Below are 20473 nucleotides of genomic sequence, written 5' to 3' on the forward strand. Positions count from 1 at the left end.
AATTCTCTTTCGTACTCTTTTTTCCAGGCTTGTTGGAGAGACTTAATAGGCTTGATTCCCTTTTTGAATTCAGCTGGTGGAAGCTGAGCTCTGGGACTTAGTGCTGGAAACATTATTTGGGTAAATCAACAATGCCAAATGCGTCTCAGCCCAGCTAGTAGGCAGTCCCCCAAAGCACATAAGTATTCCTACTCTTTAATAGCATAGGAAAGGATGCAGAGCCAAGTACTCTGGAGATGTGCTGATTCAGCTGGTCCCATAAGCATGCTTTGCCAGGGTTACTCCTGAGGAATCACAGCTCTCCACTGGGGGAATTTGCGGAGACCCCATAGAACAGTGTTCCCCATGGTAATTGCAGCTTCCTTCTTTCTTGTGTTTATGCAGTTGAAAAAAAACCCAGATTTTCTTTCCAGCTTACTCACCTGGAAAAGGTTCATCTGCAATGTTTGACTGAATTCACAAGTGAGTACCTTGCTATTGCAGACAAAACTTAAGCATGTTCTTTGGAATGCTTAGAAGTGTGGTAGAAACTATTTCTGTTTGGTTGGTTTTTCAACCTCCTGCTTGATAATTTTGCTGGAATCATTCCCTATTACTCATTTTATTGACTTCAGCTGTATCCCTTTAGTCATATCATTTTCAGGCTAAAGAATCCTGGTCTTTTTTATTTCTTTCTGTATGGAATCCATCCTTGCCTCTGCTGTTGTTGACAAGTTTGGCCATCTACATAATTGTCCTCTTTTCCAGATCATTTATGAATAGGCAAAAAGCAAAGATCCCTGCAGTGATCCTTGTGGAATCTTCCTTTTTGAAACAAATGAACATGTCTTTCTGTATTTTATTTTCTATATTTAATACATTGTCATTTCTTGGGCATATCTTGTTTCCTACTTGTAATAGCTTGTATTTGTGTTCAATGAGGAACACGGCTGAAAGCTTTTCTGAAAGTTCAACTATATGATGTCAGATAGCTCATTCTTATCCACAGGTACTAGATGATTTCTTCAGATAATTCTAGGAGCTTTACGAGCTATAACTTCCAGCTACAAAAGCCATGTTGATTCTTTCTCAGGATGTCACATTGATCCAAGTGATCATTAATTTGTTTCTTCATCGTTCTGGAAACCAATTTCAGTGGTCTGAAGTTTGACTTTTGAGTATGCAGTTTTCAGGATTGCCCTTGAAGCACCTTTAAAGATTGATGTCACATTTGTCACTTTCTGTTCCTCTAAAAGGTAAGCTAAATACATCTGCTTCATCAGCAGTCACACGTTTGGATTGTAGTATAGACATAGTCTAAATAGCAGTCGATGTAGCAACTAGATACCCATTGGTGTGGGTAAGAAGACTGAATTGATGCCATCTGTGAAATGCTAAGAAATGACTAAGTACATATCTACAGACAAAAAGGTGTAACGTGTTTATGAAGGCTCCAGGCAAGAACTGGCTCTATTTATGTAGCTGTACTGAGCTGACTGAGTTTTGCATAGGAAATAATAACTGAACTACTTGTCAACAGTCTAAGCTGCACATAACAGCAGCTGAGCTCAAGCCTGTCAGCAGGCAGGTGGAAAAAGTGGGCTGCAACCACATCTGGCAGAGATGCCCCCCAATTATGCTGTTATGGAAATGATTTATTAATTACAAGGGAAATTCTGCCTGTAGATATACCTCTGAGTTTATTAGGCTGATGAAGTTAAACTTCTTGAAGTCATAGCAGAACCAAAAAAACCCCTCGCGGAACCGTTGCTGTTGTTGACAACAAAACACAATTTAGCAATTCTCCATCAGCGAAGCAAAAAATTTTCTCTGTCAGAGTGATTTGCAAAAGTATATGGTGTCGTATTAATGAAAAAAACATATGGCTATGAAGGATGGCTCTGGAATTGTGCTTTTGGAAGCACAGAACTTCAAGTGGCCAGTTCGGTTCTCAGATTCTTGCGCTATCCTCCACGGTCACACATTGCCTCTCCAGACTTAGGCTATGGTTGGCTGAGGAAGAAACTTCCTCAGCAACATGGGGAAAACCATGTGCTATTTCCTTTCAGGAGCATATATATTGCATAGTTGGGGTCAGAAGAAGGGGTTCTTTTCTGATAACTCTCTTAGGGCCAAATACATGACATGGGGGACATAAGCTAAGATAAACATGAGGGCAAACTGCCCTCTAGGTTGCACTCTGTAGTTTGGAGGAAAAAAAAAAAGTTTTCAGCCACAGACTGATTTGGTTTAACAATGAGAGCATTAGAATTCCAAGAGTTCTGTTGTATATATTTTGGGCAAAGAGATATATTTTTAAATTTAGGTACCTAACAAAAATGGGCATTATCTGTATTTCTCAGATCTCTTGCCTGGAAAGAGTTGTACTTTATTGTTTTAGACCCTGTTCTTGCTGTTCTATCTTTTTTCTTAATTCAAAGTGCTCCAAGGGTTTTCTTTCCCTCTCCCTTCTCTCTGTAGTTTTTGATGTTCTCTAGAGAATATAGGTGGGTGAATAATATCAAATTTTATCTCTGCATCACCCCAGCTCAGCATGATCCCACAGAAGAAAATGGAAAGAATAATTGACACTGGTCAAGACACTAAAGGCTGAACTTGATCCATAATTAAACAATACTTTCACGTGGCTGAGCAAAGAGCAGACAGCTATCACTGCTCTCTGATGTTCTTTTAGAAGGCTCATCTCCATTTGAAAGCTTCACTTTGGAAGGATTTTTCCCTGCTAGTGTTTTTAGCAAAATTTTAGATTATGCTCTAGATATCCACATTATTTTTTCTTTTTTTATATACTCTGCTACTTTTTCATCTGTTGATACCTAATATTATGGCATAAATGCAAGAATGTACAGAACTAACAAAAAAAAATACTGGCACAAACAATCCAAGAACTGATCATCCTTTGCCTCTCCTACTAGGAAGCAAGGAGAAGGAACTGTCCTTAGGGATTTGCATTTCCTCACTTATTTGGGGTGGTGTGGAAAAGAACGAGCACAGATTGGTGTGCTCTGGCAGAGAAGGTGTTACCCAGAAACAAGATGCTCTTTGAGCATCCTTGGGACACTGGCAAGGCTCCTTTAGGATGGAGTGATACAGTGTAGCATATCAGAACAAAACAACAAAAATCACAGGCAAAAACAAAACCTGAGAAGTGTACGTGTCTGCTTCTACTGTGCATGATCAGCAAGATATCCTTGACTACATGAACAGATATCCTACTGTCTCCTTGTGTGTAAAATCAGTTTGAGCACTACAGTTAGTCCAAAGTTTCATTCTTCCATTTTAGATGCGACTCTGAAATCGCAAGGCTCATGACAGTGCCAAAGGGTCTCTCTCTTACTACAGGTGTTCTCAGTACCCACCTTAGCAGTGAGGTTCCCAATATAGAGGTGACTCAGAAATGCTGCTTCCTGTTTTTTTACTTAAGCTCCATCTAACCAAGGCCTACCTAACTAAATGAGACCAGGCATAGTCTAGAAACGGTGTCAGCTCCCCCTGTGTTAGACAGAAATCAAATAATGGCTTTTTCTAGGGCATTTGGTTGCAAAGATGTAGGAGCGCTTCAGTGCTGATGCTCTTGCACCAATTCTAGCCTTTTATGGACAGAAATATGTTGCAAAGCATCCACTTCTCACCAGGACTCCCTGCTGAAAGGTCTAGCTTCAGCACTCATCGGGGCCCTGAGCTTTTCCCAAACCCTTCCAGTCCATCATATGTCCACTTGCACAACATCCATGCAGCTCCCTGCCTACATCACCCTTCTTGCGGAGCATCTGGCTGTGAGTGGGGATGTGTAGCAGCTGGAGAAAGATTAAATCACATAACTAGTCTCGCTTGCTTGGGGTTTATAAAGAGCTCTTCCACTCGGGTGTCTTCTGCCTGCTAATCCTGGCGGTACAGGCCACCTGTCAATTTGTTAACATGTATTATTCAAGAAGCCCTATTTCACAGCAATGAGAATTTTTGCCCATGTAAATCTAAGTAATCCTTCTTATTTTGTCCATAAATAACCCTTTACTAATCACTTACAAAATAGGCCTAGGCTGTGCTATTGTATACCAGATAACTACTGTCTAGCATCATCTTTGCCATATGAATTTCAGTTATGTTCCTACACACTGTATTGATAAAATTGATTGTAGGGAAATGGTGCAATAATTTATTAAAAAGATACAGAATAGTAATTCTGTTAGTTACGATTTTTCATTGCAGGTATTCCTAAATGCTTCTGGACACATATACCCACACTCCATTACAGTGGGGGAAAAAATTAAGCAGGAAAAGCCCTGGGCTGAAAAAATACTTAACTTTCTTGATGATTTCCATAATATTCTGTTCTCTTGGTGTATTAGCATATTGTCATTCCTGCTTTTCTTTTTGTTCTTTAAAAAAGTCTATTTGCATAATTATGTTGAGTACAATCTCTCTTTCAGGTTGTTCCTGGATGCCATGTATTTAGCATTGCATATTACTAAAGAGGATAAGCTTCACTGTATTCACGATTTCCTGGACCTGGAAGAAACGGCACTGGTGGTGTTTACTGTGCTGTTACTGCTGTGCTTATGAAAAAAACAGCCTTTGGGTAAATAAAAAAAAATGGATGTTTTAGTAATACTGCACAAAATCTGGAATTGTCCTATTTAACTTGAGAAAAATTGCATGGGATACGTATGAATATAAAATCTTATTTGTTCATAGAAGGAAAACTGAATAATTTTCCAAACCCAAATTCTGTTATGTGTTCTTCATCCCAGATGTAAAACACAGGTGTGTATCCATACCTAAGTAAAGGTCTTTTTTGATTCTTTTCATGTTTTCTACAATACAGAAATTTTGGTTTCTGGGATTCTGTTTACCTTTCTGGAGAAGACGGGGTAAAAAAGAGTATTATAAATGCAACTACTCAGAGCTGATCAGAATTTAAGCATGAAAGCAAAGCAATAAGAGGCAAATAGATAATTACAGCGAGACAGAAATGAAGAGACTTACAGGAATCCCGTGTCTGTGTACTGAGATAGTATTACTTTGAAGGTCCAGTGAGTATTTTCTGATAATCGTTAATCCATAAGTAGCTTTGGCTATAATAAAATGTATCTGATACTGTTGTAAATACTTTACCTGTATTGTGAGAGTAATTAATTATTGTGCTAGTTATAAGATATCAAAGAAAAAAGCTGTGAAGATTGCTGTCATTGCAGGAAGAGGAGGACAAAAGGTGTGAAGAAGAAGGCGCTGAATTTGGTGTAAGAGCTAAGAGACAGCACCTACTCTGGAGAGCTCCTATATCTGCAATGCAAAGGTATAATATGATCTTAACAGTGTAAAATAGAGCCTTGAGAGCAAGACTGTAAAGAGCTGTGATTAGAAAGAGAAATAACAGACCTGGAAAGATAATTGACCATAAAGAGTATAGCTTAGGAAAGAGGAAGAAGCAAGATTAAACACTAATGAGGAACCTATTTTTGGAAGGTATCGTCAGAAATGATTGCCACCATTTTGCTTATGAGAAGAAGCTTAGAAATGGCTAGTAACTGTAAAGTAGGCGTCATGGACGTCTATGAGGTGGATTAAAAATACGCTTTGGATGAACATGATACAAACAAGGAATGGTGGGAGGCAGAAAGAGGTAAGGCAGAAGGAAACAGACTCTGGGTCTTTTATTTGCTTAAAGGTTGAGGGGATCCTAATTAAATAATCTCCCTTGATTTGCATTAAGCAATAATGACGTTTTCTTCCCCTGGCACTGAAGTGTGTTTTACAGTTTCAGCAGCACTCTGCATTTAAATCCTATTATTGCCTACCAGAATAAACAAGAGGTTTAACACGATTATTTGGGATGTTCCACTTACTTAAAGCTGGATTTGTTACTGCAACTATCAATAGGTTCAGCATTTTCTTAGACTGCAAGATAGACAGTAAGCATCTGTTTGCCTTTCTCTAATACTTAGGGTGCTGTTTGATGAATATTATGTTGGAGTTGGGGAGAAATTTTCTCAGAATATTTTTGAAGGCCTATTTCCGAAGATACTATTCTTGAGAGTTACAACTTTTGGAAACTAAGGGATAGGGAACACAGCAAATAAACCTTATATAGAAGTTTAGGAGGGAGGAATAAGATATGCATGTACATGTAGGAGTTTTTCTGAAGCAAAGAATAAAAACACTTCAGCACTGAAACTAGACATAGTCTTGTATCCTCCTACTACCCTTAGTTTGTATGGGTGACAGAGCGCTCGTATTCTTGTTTCAAACTGAACACTGGGAAGTAGCCTGTATAATAAGGGGTTGGTAAAGAACATTAAATAAAATGCTAGTGAATTTTTTTCAAAATAGAAACCTGGAAATAAATGAGGCTGCCTAACTCTAGGTGCTTGTCTTCAAGTGTCCTGTCTGTGACTCTCATGGCGAAATGTAACTAAAGGAACCTCCTTGAAAGCTGAAAAGTAGTGCTGTAAAACTCTATGTAGTCACATTTCAAAATGTTTGGAGTGATTGAAAGGATATTTCTTCTACTTAAAATGGATAATGCCATTAGAACCGGTCATCTTTATGGGACTCGAATGCCCCTTTTAACGTGCCCACTGCTGCTAACTAGGTGCCCAAGCAATGCCCTTTCCTTCCTGCTGATGGAGCAGTGAGTGTGTGACCCATTAAGGACATGATCAGCTTAACCTTGTGGCAGGCTGCGTGGCTTGGTTGGTTTCTGCCACAGCTGCTGTTCTGTCAGCACAACTGTATTTTCCACTTGGCTGCATTTATCTCGGCATTTTGGGTTGGCCTGGCTTCGTTCTCCTAACGTGGGCTTTGGACTGGCTTAATTCTGACTTCAGTGGTGCTGTGTCCGGTCCGAGCTCCTGGGAGGGCATGCAGGCGGGAGGCCGGCTGTGTGCCATTTACCCCATCGCTTGCTTCTGGTTTTCTTTAACGAACTTTGCTGCAGCTTGTGTCAAACGTGGTGTTGGGATTTTAAGAGCTATCAAACACTCATCCTGATGTTGGTGCACCTCACTTTTCACTGCAGGACATCTCCATGCACAAACTGTGTTAAACAAATTGGATTCCCTAATAATAAATTTATAATAGATGGAAATATGACATGAACATCTCGCTGTTGACCTAGCGATGGGACTTCAGTGCATCTGACTTGACTGAGCCTCTTTCCTTACTGAGCTCCTGGGGATAGGTGACACTGTAAGCCTGGGATCCTGCAGGGGCCAACATATGCTTTTAACTTCTGCAGTGCATCATCCCATTAATTTCTATGTCAGAGCAACATCCCTGTTCTACAGAATATTCATAAAGCGGATAGTCAACTAAAAAAAAGTGTGTGTGTGGGGCGGCTGACTATTTAAATATGTGGTTTGTCCTAGTAATGTCAGATTTCTGAAAAGTAATGCTTTGAAACTCATTTAGGTGCCACGGTCTCCATTGATTTTCTTAATATGTATATATCTTCAGTGAACTTTTTCATTCATTAGTACCCATTAGGTAGTTTAAAGCATGATATCATAATCATTAGAAAGTTACTCATTGCTAATGGAACGTTTAAGACTTTTGTGATCTATAATGGAGTAGATTTCTGTCTAACGTATGAGGACCCTATCAATAATTTTCTGTATTTGTAAATTTTAAAGTAAATGTTGTAAGTTAAGCTTGTTCCTTGTTAGTATACAAAGGCGGTATCATAGCTATTTGGTTTTCAATGGAAATTTTGTGTAGTCTGGAAGAAGGAGGGGGATAATCATTAATTTTTTGCTAGAGGGTTTAAGCTGGCTGCTGTTGGTAATTTTCCCAAACTCTTTCAAGCTTGAAATCATCAGCTGGCATGTGGTAAAGTTTGCTGCAAATTTTCTTTTTCTTTTGTGATTTGAACTCAAGAGAGTATATAGCCTGGGATCGTGGCTCTTTTTCACTGTTTATTCTTATAAACCAAATAAATAATGTAAGAAATGTGTGTGAAGATCTTCCCATCTGCAACTTAACAAAGCTGCGACTTAAAATGATCACATTAAATTTAGCATTGAATGTAACTGAGCTCGAAGATTGTTTTAGCTCTTATTAGCAGCATCGCATATTTTCTTGTGCGAGATGCCAGTGGAGATGGACTCTGCCAAGTTCTGATTCCTTATAGGATCGCAGTGCCTATGTATTTAAAACTGCAGGGCATGATCAATATTTAAAGGAAAGTCCATGAAACACAAGGTGATGCTGTGGGGTGGTCTCATGCTCCAGCACTTTTATCAGTTGGCTATTAGAAACACTATTGCTCATCCTAGCAGTAGCCTAGGCAGAATGCTGTACTAACATGTTTATGCTGTTTATAGTAGTTTTCATTTTAAATGACTTTTTTCATATTGTATTTTGCTGTATTACTGATCTTCCAGTACCAATCCTGTCCTGAATTTTATTCAAACAGTACTAGGTCTTTGTTTTGCCTTTCTGTCATCTCTGCTCACGTGGCCTCATTCCCTTTTATCTTGTTTTTACTATATTTTATATAATAGCATGAACATCTCCTGCCTTTTTACAGAGGAGGGTTTTCTTTGGGAAGGGAGGTGCTTGGTACTCTAAATTGGCTACAGCAATTTACATTTAAAATTGGCAAAAGTGGACGAGATATGAATTGTATTTCCTTAGTGAATAACACCTATGATCTTCAATATACTACATAAATTCAGACATCTGTTCTGTTAAACTTTTGATTGCTTGAAAATTGTCCTTACACACAAAAACCCCTGTGACTAAAGTATTTGGATATCTTTAGTGCTACAGTTGTCAGCTCTAGTTAGATATAATAGAGACTGACTGTAACGTGCTTCAGAGAACCTTAAATGAGGAAGTCAGTGCTGTCTTGAAAAATAGAAATTGTAAATGTCTCTGCTACAATATGATAGGGGGTATAGTTGAAGCTCATCTGATAATGCCGTATTCTGTGCTAGATTTCATTTTGCCAAACTGCATATATAAAATATCTAAATCTTTTATTTTTCCTTCAATGTCTTGGAAAAAAAGCCTTTTGAATCTTTTAGTCATCACCTTGGAAAACAGTAAAAGATTTGGACAAGGATTTTCAAAACTGATGTTAACAGCCTCTCTTCCATCTCTTCCAGTTGGGGCTGATTTTCAGCCCATAGGCACTCAGGAGATCCTGAACAACAGTGTTTTGTGAACAGACTTTAAGCTTCCTCAAAATTATATTTGCTTTCATCCTTAAGTCACAGCTTTTACCTCTGAATTCCATTTTTTTCAGAGCATCGTGTTCTGATTTGTCCCAGACATCATTCATAAATCTCGGTCTAAGTCTGACCGTGATACTTATCTGACCTGGCTTCTGGTTTTGCATTGTCTGCTGTTTCCTCTCAGTCAATGATACCACTTCTCCATTCTTGAAAAAGTATTCTTTCCTGTCATGGATTAACTTCATTAAATGGCTAGGTGATCTTACAGCGATTGTTCCTATTTTTTGTATGTAATTTTTATATGATAAAGAAGTAGATTTTTACTTAATCTATATCCAGGAATATTGTAATTCACGTTCTGCAATATTTCAGAAAAATGAGGAGGACGTAATGGTGATTTAAATTTACTTGACACGAGGAATGTTTCTGAAGACTCAAATTAGCCAGCCCTTAAAATATACCATATTAGCATCCTATACTCTATCTTCTACCCTCCAGCCTTTGAGGACTGTTGCATGATACAAGCACATCCCAAGTCACTCTCTCTGGTATCCAGGAAGGTAACAGGTAGATTTATCCAGACTTGCAGGTATTTTTCAGCTTCACTGGTTTTCTTCTCAGCCGTTAGAAGATTTCTTCCCTTGAAGCAGTTGGTGATGCTTCTTACACTTACTCACTTACTGTGATGCGTCTCCGATTCCAGTTTTATTTCATCTCCTTTGGCCGAATGTTAAGGTGCTCCCTGTGTACAAATCTCTAATGTGCTAATAATTTATAGCCTTTTTCCATTTCACAAAGCAGTTTGAGAAGTCAGACTCAGCAAGCATTTAAAGATTTTTTTAATGCAAATATAGTATATCTTCTTTTCTAATTTCATAGCTACTGTCTACTTCTTTTAAAATAAATTAGAAGGATGTATTATTAAATTAAAGTCAAAACTGCTGCAAATATGGACAATGATGCTGCTAATCTTAATCATCAGTGCAAAACTGATCTGTAGAAGGCTCACCAACCATCATATTTTGTGTCTGTAGGCCTATACGTACATGTCTATGTTCATATATATAAATGTATGCAATGCAAGATGCAACAAGGAGATAAGTATAAGTTCATTTAGTCAAATATGCGCTATTATAGTCCTGTTTTAGTTTAAGTGAATGTAATCCATTTGAATGTAATCATATGAATTTGACCCTTTACATTTTCTGATGGGAAATTCAAGAAACTATTTCATTCCTGCTTTTTTGGTCAGATAGTGATGATTATGGGTGGAAGTATTTTAAAATCCTGTCAGCTAGCACATCTTTAATTGAAATGTGCACTAATATTCTTAAAAGAAGAAATCAGAAAAATAGAAACAAATGGCTAAGATTTTGCTCTGTTACAGTTTGGTTTTTGCAGCTTGCCTAGTGGAATTTTAGTGTTCCAGCACTGTGGGTTTTTTTACAGTTTTGTTAGGATCTATGAGCATGTGACTTTACATGTATTTTTGTTTGAAAATATGTGATATATTTGAGATGCAAATATTCCTACATATCCAAGTAAAAAAATATCAGCATATTTTAGCTCCTAATGAAGTGATTCACTTGTACAAAATTACTATTTGGATTTAGTGTTAGTCATTTGATCTTGGGGTTTACCTCAAGACTGAAAGACTCAATGCTTTAAGCCTTAACCAAGAATTCTCATCTATATCTGTGTTTGCACAACCATGCTTCTTACTTCTAAGGGTGGATGTTTCCAACCTAATACATGTGTACACTTTACTTTATTGTTTCATATTTCTTTGGAGCTCCTTCACATCTGGGTCCGTAGCATAGTCCTACAGTATTTCACTGTAATATCTTCTTTGAGATCAGAAAGCAATTTTTTTATTAAAAGATGTATCTTCAGAAGTATAGATTTATCTGGCCTTTCCTTTGCAAATCCTGGAAGAGTTTGTGTGGGCATCAATAAGTGTTTCACTGGGCCCTGAGGATTAAAATGAAGAAAGTCAACTTTCAAATGCTGTTGCTTTCTGTTTGACTGACTTAAGTCTTGACAGAATTTATGGTTATCTCTGTTATATGTTTAAAAACTTGTTATAGGCTAATGATGTCTGATACCCCAAATTACATAACTATTATTTTTTTGAAAATTAAGAAATAAAGAACAAAATGTAGCTATAGTAAGATGAATGATAAAAAATGATTCGATTAGGTAACATCTTCAAATGTGAAAATTAACAGCCTCAAGAACCAAACTGATTTTTGCTTAATGTTTTCTTGTCAATTAAATATGAAGTAGAACTATACAAATTCTCACTTCAATAATCTGCAAAGTAACAGCTCTTTCAAAGGAACTTGGACATCTCTATCTGCTTCTCCAAAGGATTAAATAGCACACAGCAGAGGCATACTTTTCCTAAGAGTTTGGCATGTTTAAAATGTATGCTACATAAATATTAGAAATGGGCTGAAACAAAGACCTTCAACATAACTAGTCCCAAAGGTACAAGAATAGCATCTTTGGGTTTGAACCTAATGTCAGACTTGTGATTTTCTAGTGGAGATAACCCCAGTCCTTGACCTTTAGGAAAATTGGGTCCAGAGGTCTTTTTTTTTTTCCCCCCTCTCTATTCAGCACCATTAATAAATACTATTCTGTGCAAAGGGAGTCTTAATTTTTAGACCCTATGCATTGTTTTTGTTGCTCCTTCTGTGCAGGTATTTGTTTCTTTATTTCATAAATATAAAACGCAGTCTTGAACATGGTCCTCATCTTGTTAAATATTAGACTAAACTAATTGTTTAGGACTTCTTTGTGATTGCCTTATCATATCTTTGCAAAATATGTGTTAAGTAGAAAAATCACCAATCCCTCGTCTGCACTTTAATAGCTCTGTTTCTTTCTCTGCTCATTATTTCACATTTATCCTCATTTAGAAAACACCTTTTACATTCTTTCTGTATTTTCATAACTGTATCATCATAATATTGTTCACGTGAGAAATTCTGTCTCCCGCTCTTGCTTTTCTCTATATCTGCATTTCCTTTTGAGTGTGTTTGGCTGTTTGCTAGCTGTATGTAATTTCTTTGTGTGTCTTTGCACACAATAAGCTGAATCTGATCCAGGAAGTCCTGTTAGCTTTGCATATGTTAATTTTGCTATTCTCCTGATATTTCTGGCCTACATGAAACTGGGAAGTGTTGGAAAAAATCCAAGAGAGTCTATAGTTGACTCCTAGACTCAAAAAGGCTGGTTGGATTAACATTTGAAACAAGCTTTAAACCATTTGAATGTCACCTCATACAAAAATAGACAAAATATAGTACTTTTGCCTCTTAAAAGTTCTTATGAATATTTTCTTTGGCTTTGTTTCACATGGAATTGCAGTAGCACCTCTTTGTTGTGAGCGGGGGTGGGGGGGTTAATTGGACCTGTGTTCATTAGAATTTTTACAGGAATTCATTTAACATACTTATATTTTGTTTGTTTTGTCTGTGAAACATATTTAAGCTTAAGAAATTAGTGGAAGGAATTTTAAAGAAAATACTAGCACACACAAATAAATAATACTGAAGACTAGTTTTGATTTCAAAACTGCGAGTATGCAAGGTACAAATATAATTTTAAGCGTCATATTTAGTCAGAAATCATTCATGCAAATTGTATGTCCAAGCACAAATAGTCAAAACAGCTCTGATTTTGTATATCAAACATACAGCATATCTTATGAACCATTTACAAGATCATGATTATTTACAGAAATTACCCTATGAATAACTTAGGGGAGCAGATACTTGAATTATAAGCTATTTTTGTAAATGTTTCAGCTGAAAAGAGACAAAAGTTTTTGGACTTTGTCAAAAAATATTTGTCTGTTTTCAATGAATGTAAAGCAATAACATCTTTTGCCCTGTTTTACATTAAAATATTAAGATGTGTTTTGATACAGGATCATAAATCATCCAAAACTCATCTGAAAGCCTGCGTAGGCTTATGAACTTTAAAGATCTTTTTAATGAAACTGGCTGAATTCCAAATTTACAACCACACACAAATCTAGGTTTCTTGTTATTTTAGTTTACACAGTAATCACATTCATCTTTTCTCAGATATCAAACACGCTATGTTGTATCATGCCCTTGAATCTGCCCCACTTAGAAGCAAGAGAAAAATTCAATGCCACCTCTGCAGAAGGCTACCCCCCCTCCCGCCTTTTGAAATAAAAAGGGAGATAAAGGGGAAATTTTTGTACAGCAAACATATTTCCGGCAACTGACTCTGCCTATGATAGGACGTGAATATGTTGACACAGTTCAGCCTTGTCATACTTTGTATTTGATCTGAACAACACTCATTTGAAATGGTACATTACTTTGTTACATAAAAAGCAAGAACTCCCTAATTATAATTACCCACATTATATTCAGGAAAAATACAGCAGCAGATGTATATAGTACCTTTTGTCTCTTTGGTTTTAAATGACAAAAGAAAAGAGCTATAAATGCTTCAAATAAATGTTCAGACACTTAAACATAAATAATTTCTTAAAGCACATGCTTTTTCTTGAGCTGCAACATTTAGTCCTAATGACATTTGTGGCGGGAGTACAGATGATATGTATGGGTTGGTGTTGTTTTTTTTTTTCCAAGAGGATCTTATTCCTGTGTGACTAGTAAGCATGAGAAATGGAAATAAAATCCACAGAAAGCGTTTCAGTTTCATTTAAAATGTCACACAGTTGCCTCTATTATTCCAGCTGGCTTGCAGAAAGAAAGTCCTCTTTGTTAATGAGACCAGCACAACTCATCCCATTATAGTGGCCCTAACCTAATAAATCAGATATTTGCACGTTTCTCCCGCATGCTTTTCCAAACAGTATTTTGTTCTCATGGCCATAAACTCTAGCGCGGTATAGGCGTTGGAGCTGGATACTTTAGGAAATGAGAATGAAGGGAAAGGCCTGTCTCCAATTCCTCGCAGCACAGAGGGCTGGCCAAAAGCATCCCCGAGGCAGGGAAGATGTGAGATCCCATCTCCTGTCTGTGCTTGTGTATAGCGCTCATTAATGCTACCAGAGCAGTAAGGCCTGAAAGTCTGTTTTGCAAGGCCCGTAATAGGTGCCCTAAGGATACTGTGACAGCACCTGTTTTGGCAGTAACAAAAGCACACGCTTACAAAGTGTGCAAATACTGAGGTGTTTGAATAGAGCTCTGAAGTCACCAAGAGGACCTAAGCATCCTATCGATAATACTTACAGAGCCTTCTACTGCCAAGGATCTGCACAGGCAGCGATGCATTTATTATTAAAATGCTTCTTCCAGTAATTTTGCTAGGGTTCATTCATGTATCTCTAAACACGGGGAACAACAGAGAATAGTTGCTAGGGCTGGTGGAGAGACAGTATCATAAAACTCACTTAAAGATTGTCAGAAATTGGCTGTTAACCATTGTTTTAGCAAAGGGAAAGGGAAATGCAGACTGATGTTATGGTTCTTCCAGGTAGTAGGGTGAGTTAAAAGTCATCATAAGCTCCTGGGCTTCAGTAATGCGTTTGGTGCTCGAGGCCAAACTGCTTTGTCTGATCAGAGCGTACTTAATGAAGAAAAACTTGGCCAGTATGAGACCTCTGACAATGCATGCAAAGGTTTGGTTGGTGCCATCTTCCCAATTTGTGCGTGCAAACCAGGTTTTTTCCCAGTGCAGATAAGGAGTACAAACATTTCAGGCACTCACTTTAACAGGCTGCTTTGAAAAAGGCCGAAAACCCAGAAAAGCTGTATTATGCAGGCTGCAAGTGTGTATCCAAAGGAAAATAAAAAAGACGCTATGCAGGAGCCCTGATATTGGAAGGGGAGAACAAGAGCGTCATGAGTGGCGTCAGCACGGGACAAGGCTGAGAGTGGCTGGGAGCAGCTCTGCCAAGCTTCCTGAGGGCAAGGAGGGAGGATGGAGCTGGGAAGGGAATGCTCTGGGGTGAAACGGTGGCTTTACCGAAGTCGACAAAACCTGAGTGAAGGAGGACCCAGGTAGCTCAGCGTTTCTTTGGAGGACTTATGTGAGGAAGAGATTTACAGTGGGGTTTTGAAGGGTCATTCGGCTTGGCTCTGCTTGGTCAACCAGTAGGAAATTACACTACTTTGTGGTTACTTCTGCTGTAAATTACCTGGCTACTCTTGGCGCTGGGTGTGCTGAGGAAAGCAGCATCCCCCCACTCCCAGCGACCGAACCAGTCACGTTTGCTCTCCGCTCGCTCATAGAAAAGAGGAATGAATAGCCAACATCCTTGGTTAGCAAGAGAAAGCATGTGGGGAGGTAAGCTGCAAACTGCTTGCAGTAGGCAGATTTGCTGGGGGGTTTTTTAGAGCTTTTTTGCATAGCACACGTAATCCGGCCCCTTTTGGTGTGCTTAGAAAAGATAAACTGCAAAGACTTTCTTGTTACAGTGAAAATAATGGCATTATTTAAACGCAGCCGTATTCTGTGCTGCTTGTTCGCAGCAGCCCAGGGTGCCCTTTCTACTGAGTTTCTTTTGCTTGCTGGAACCTGGTCTTGCTGCCATAAAGTACCTGACAGTTTACCACCGACTTGTTGTTGAATCTGGATTGGATCCTAAGAAATGGTTGTTTTTGCCTACCTTCAAATAACTGCTTCCTATTCTGAAAGGTTTCTGCTAATAACTTAGTTTAGCACAGATAAGTACAAGAACAAAATGAAGAATTAATTTCTATGTAAAATAGAAGGGGAAATACTGTTGATGATAATTTATATGTGAACCTTCACAAGATACAACCAGGTAATGTGAAGTAAGTATGGCATTAAATATGCTAATGCGATAATGCTATGTTAGATTGGATGGCAAAGACGTATAATAAGCCTCCAAATACATCTAGCATGAACTAAATGTTTCCAGGAGTCTGGACATTACCTACAAAGGCATTTTTTCCTGAAGTATATACACTGTTTACATTTCATGAATAAGATTGATTGAGCAGTATGGGCCATATTATTTCAGATGCCCAAAGTCAAAGGTGCAAAGTTTGGAACTGGTCGCAAAGGCAGATAAAAGTATGATTCAGGAGAACACAGAGGAATTGTATTTCCTCTGTAGAGACTCCCTTGTTGAATCATGCAGAAACTATTGATTATATTTCAAAGGTTTTTTTTTTAAAAAATACACGCCAGTGACTTCATCTGTCTAGAGCTGTCTAAACTTCAAACAGATTTGGGAAATACAGTAGATAAAAGGAATGTATGAGAAATAAATTATGTTACCAAAATGGTAAAAGTCTTTCCCCCCCAAAAAGGATCTTTTCATAGAAAGAATAACCTTTTCCCTGCTTATTGATAATCAGGAAGTTTACACATAGGCTGTGTTTATCTTAGTAGATAATTTTAAATGAGAGTTGTAATATAATCATTTTAAAATTCTATGTAAGGATCTGTCAGTTCTTGCAGACTATTGTGAAAAAATGCCTTTCTAATTTGAATGTGTTATTAGTGTTTGTTAATTTAGAGTTTTCTGTTCTGAATATATTCACATCTGCAAAATGCTGATATGCACCTCCCATATTCTCTGATTACATCCACAGAAAGATATGAAGAACCGTAAGGAATCAAAGCCATACTGTACGGTGTTCATTGCTCATGATTGAAGATGACTCCAACAGTATGTTACACTGAGCCAACAGCTTCAAGGTAAGGAGGATATCCTGGGCAGCCCTATACGTGAGTCCCTGCTTAAAATTGGGCAAAATGGTGATTTGAAAGCACCTTGCCAGGTGGCAGCCCTTCTCACCGAGCCCCTGGGAGTGAGATGAGATGTGAACAGCCTCAGCTGTCTTTTGTGTGCAGGATGAGCCTGGCAGCGTGCTCCGAAGGCTCTGCTCGAACCTCGTTCAAGCCTGTGTCTTGAATCGTCACAGGGGCCTGTTTCTGAAACAGCTGCATACTATTATTTGCAGAAACAATAATCAGTTTGAATAAATTTAAGAAAACTGTGATCTCCAAAGCTGATTCTTGATTCAGAAAGACGGTATTTGTCAAAGCATTTATTCATGTTAGCTCATTTTGGCTAAAGATTCCCAAGATATTAATGGCAGAACTAGGAAAGAAGGTGATGTAAGAACTTAAAAAAAGGCCGTAATGGTCAAAGGCCCATCTAACCCTTTGTCTCATCTCCGGTAATGATCAGAAACAGATGCTTAAGGAAATAATATAAGAATAGGGCAAACATATCTAATATATATGACTTTCCCATTTGTTGCCATATTTCTAAGTAGACAGAATTATCTCTTAGCTGATTTTAAACCATACAACAGCTCGTTCTGATTCTAACTCCATTGCCTTCCGTAAATACTGGAAATGCTCAAATTGTAGTCAGACCCCACTAATAAAGCAAAAAAAGGACTCAGCTAATTAAAGAATGAGATGAGAACAGTGAAAAGACCACAGGATTTAAATGAAATATAATGGAATTTATTTCTGAGTGGGAAGGAATTTCTTAAAAACAAATGTGGTGATCTGAAGGTGAAGACTTCATCTCACAGCACCATGTGGGAATAATGAGTTTCCTAAGTTTTCCATAAGGGGGAATACCTGTAAACTATGCCATCCTAACTTGATTGGATTTTTTTACATTACTAAACATCCATTTTCAGGGCAATTAGTATTAGGGAATTATTTCATCAGCATTATTGCGGAGTGTCTGGTCAGATGGAGAGGGTGGCAGGGGATGGAGGAACCCCACAGCAAAGAGAGCAAAGGGAAAAGAGCGTCTGCTCTGCACAGTTACAGGCTCTCTGGGGACTGTTTTTCTGCCAAATGTTCCCTAAATTCCTGACTCTATCCTTTAGATGCTCAAACATAAGAAGAGGCTTGTAAAAAGCATAACAGCGGCAGTGTGCTGGAGCTGTGCTGACTCGATGTGTCTGGGCTGGTAGCTCTCCTGTTTGTTTGACACGGTTGACTTACGGCGTCTTGGTCATGGCTTGTTTGTCCAGCCTGGCTCTTCATCCTGGCAGATTTGCTTTCAAGCACCAGCCGCCTCTGCAAAGCTACCTTTAGATCTGCTTTTAGGGAAGCAGGTGGGCAGGGAAGCTGACAGGTAAAATTGCAGTGTTATCAAAAAGCCAGGAGCTTGTGTGCTCTGCGAGAGGCACCGCTTCAAATGCCTTTTCACTGACAGGTTTAAAATGCAACATTTGTCCTTAGCCTTTGTTGGCGTAGTTCAGCTGTTTTTCCGCTAAAAAAAGAAAAAACGGTAGCAGTCTCACCTTCAGGTCCCCTTATATGTAATCTGCTAAACTACCACCTGGATCCAGAAGAGTAGATTGTGTGTATTTTTGTTCAGCCAGCAAATCTATTAGCTATTATTGAACAACTTGTGGGGAAATGTTAAGGGATGAAAAAATCCCATTAGCCACCTATGGAAGGAAGGGAGGAATCTTTCTGTGTCTTTGTAGCATCACCCTAACATCAGTGATGAGTCCGAGGTACCTTTTGGCATCACAGAGCTATAGAGGTGCGTGCTCCATCTCCGTGACACATGAGAGAGTGATACCACATCACACAGACTTGCCTCACACCCCAAAATTGCTAGGAGAGTTTTGGCACACGGAAGTTATTTGCGGATAGCCTACCTAGTCCTGTGGCCAAATGCCGAGACACGAGCAAAAGCTTGGAAAGGGTAAGTCTGACCTATGTAAATCCTGCTCCAAGACAGCTGACTGTCTCTGTTTGGTCCAGCAGGTCCAGGTGTGGTCCTGGACAGCTTGGGATGGTGTTTGTGACTCCACGCATCATGCATTTTAGATTATTTAATTTAACATTGCTTCGGAAACCCTTTTAAAAGCAGTGGACCTCTAGCCTTCAATTCGTTCCAGATAACGTTTTTGATTTCTGTTCTTTTTTTTCCCAGCTCTTCTTGTCCTCAAGGTTGCAGGCAACTTGCTTTGTGAGTAAAAAGATCTGTTATTTCCTAAATGAGAACCTACCCCTCTGCATTATGTAGGAGTAATGTAGGATGTAAGAAGTGGTGACCCTTTATAATGGATTTTTTTCCATTTGCTTCACTGAGTCTTCAAGGACTACATTTTGATTCTTCCTTCGTGTTTTTACCTCAGAGGTTGGCATGTTAGGGTTATGAAACTAGAAAAGCTCTAGTCAGATCAAAAGAGGTGGCAAATAAGTGCATTAAGTGCATAAAATCTTCCCCTTCAACAAATATGTTTTATATGAGCACAGCATCAGTGCATTACACCACAAAATCAATGCAATTTACACAACATTACGCAGGTTCTCTCCACCCTTTTACCTCTCCCCTCATAGCATAAAATAAAATAAAATGATCCTTTGTGCATTTCTCAATAAATGCACTTCTGATATCCTTCTTATCAAATCAGTCTGACACTCTTCCCTTTCAAGCCTGACATGCCATTAAATTGATGTGTAAAGATTTTTAAAAGCCCCACAAACCATCTTAATTTATACATTTCTTAATGGTATAAGGTATAAATGGCTTTTAAAAATTTGAGGTGGTCTAATCATGTGTTTTAAAATCCATGTCTTGAAGGGATGAAGAATGCAGCTTATTTTAATCTGTCATAGTGACTGCCTCACTCATTAGTTGCTATGCCTCTTCTTAGAAATGTGTATCCACTGTAACCATGAAAATTCAACATTCATCCTCCTGCTTGAGGACATGTTTATTTTGAAACAAGAACTATACTGTGGTTCCTTTATGCAATATTTACATGGAAGCATTTATTGCTATTGTGAAATTTGCAGCCCATGTAATGATGCCCACTGTTACACCTGCAATTTGTGCATTTCTTGATTTGTTTCTAGGAATGCCTACTTTGCATACTTGTGCATTCAAAAAATTACTTTTAGTATTCCCTAAACAAATCCAATGTTAATGAGCATAATAAATCAGTTTTAAAAATCCATATATTTGCTTTTGTGGGAAGAGAATAGAAGTCAGGAAACTTAATCGTCAACTCACCTTTGCTGCTCTTTCTAATCGAAGCCACGGTCTGAAAAGACAAGGTGGCTTTGGACTGCATTTGAAAGCTTTTGAGCTTGTGTCCTGTCTGGTAAAGTGCTGGAAATGTCAGAAATCAGGATTTCCAGTGGATACTGTTGGACCATATCACTGTCGCACTGACTTAAGAACAAGTAGCTATAGTACAGTGGCAGAATGAGGGATACAAGAAACTCTTGGTTGGGCTGGATGTACCACTCCTCTTGGTGTAAGGGAAAACATCAGAGTCTGCCCACAAAGTGAAATCAGCTCTGTCTGGAGCTGCATC

At 38.4% G+C, this 20473-nt stretch overlaps 1 long non-coding RNA gene across 3 annotated transcripts; it reads left to right on the plus strand.

The window, feature by feature from the left end:
• Positions 1 to 446: 446 nt before the first annotated feature.
• LOC112992394 (uncharacterized) lies at positions 447 to 20444 on the plus strand. 3 transcript variants are annotated; one of them, XR_010385982.1, is made up of 4 exons: positions 447 to 4579; positions 5196 to 5296; positions 16754 to 16859; positions 18626 to 20444. It is a non-coding gene; the product is annotated as an uncharacterized LOC112992394 (long non-coding RNA). The 3 variants fall into 3 exon arrangements; XR_010385983.1 differs by having other exon boundaries at positions 447 to 1235; positions 4431 to 5296; XR_003261526.2 differs by having other exon boundaries at positions 447 to 5296.
• Positions 20445 to 20473: the final 29 nt, after the last annotated feature.

This window comes from Dromaius novaehollandiae, chromosome Z (genome assembly GCF_036370855.1).
Source record: "Dromaius novaehollandiae isolate bDroNov1 chromosome Z, bDroNov1.hap1, whole genome shotgun sequence".
Taxonomy (NCBI): domain Eukaryota; kingdom Metazoa; phylum Chordata; class Aves; order Casuariiformes; family Dromaiidae; genus Dromaius; species Dromaius novaehollandiae.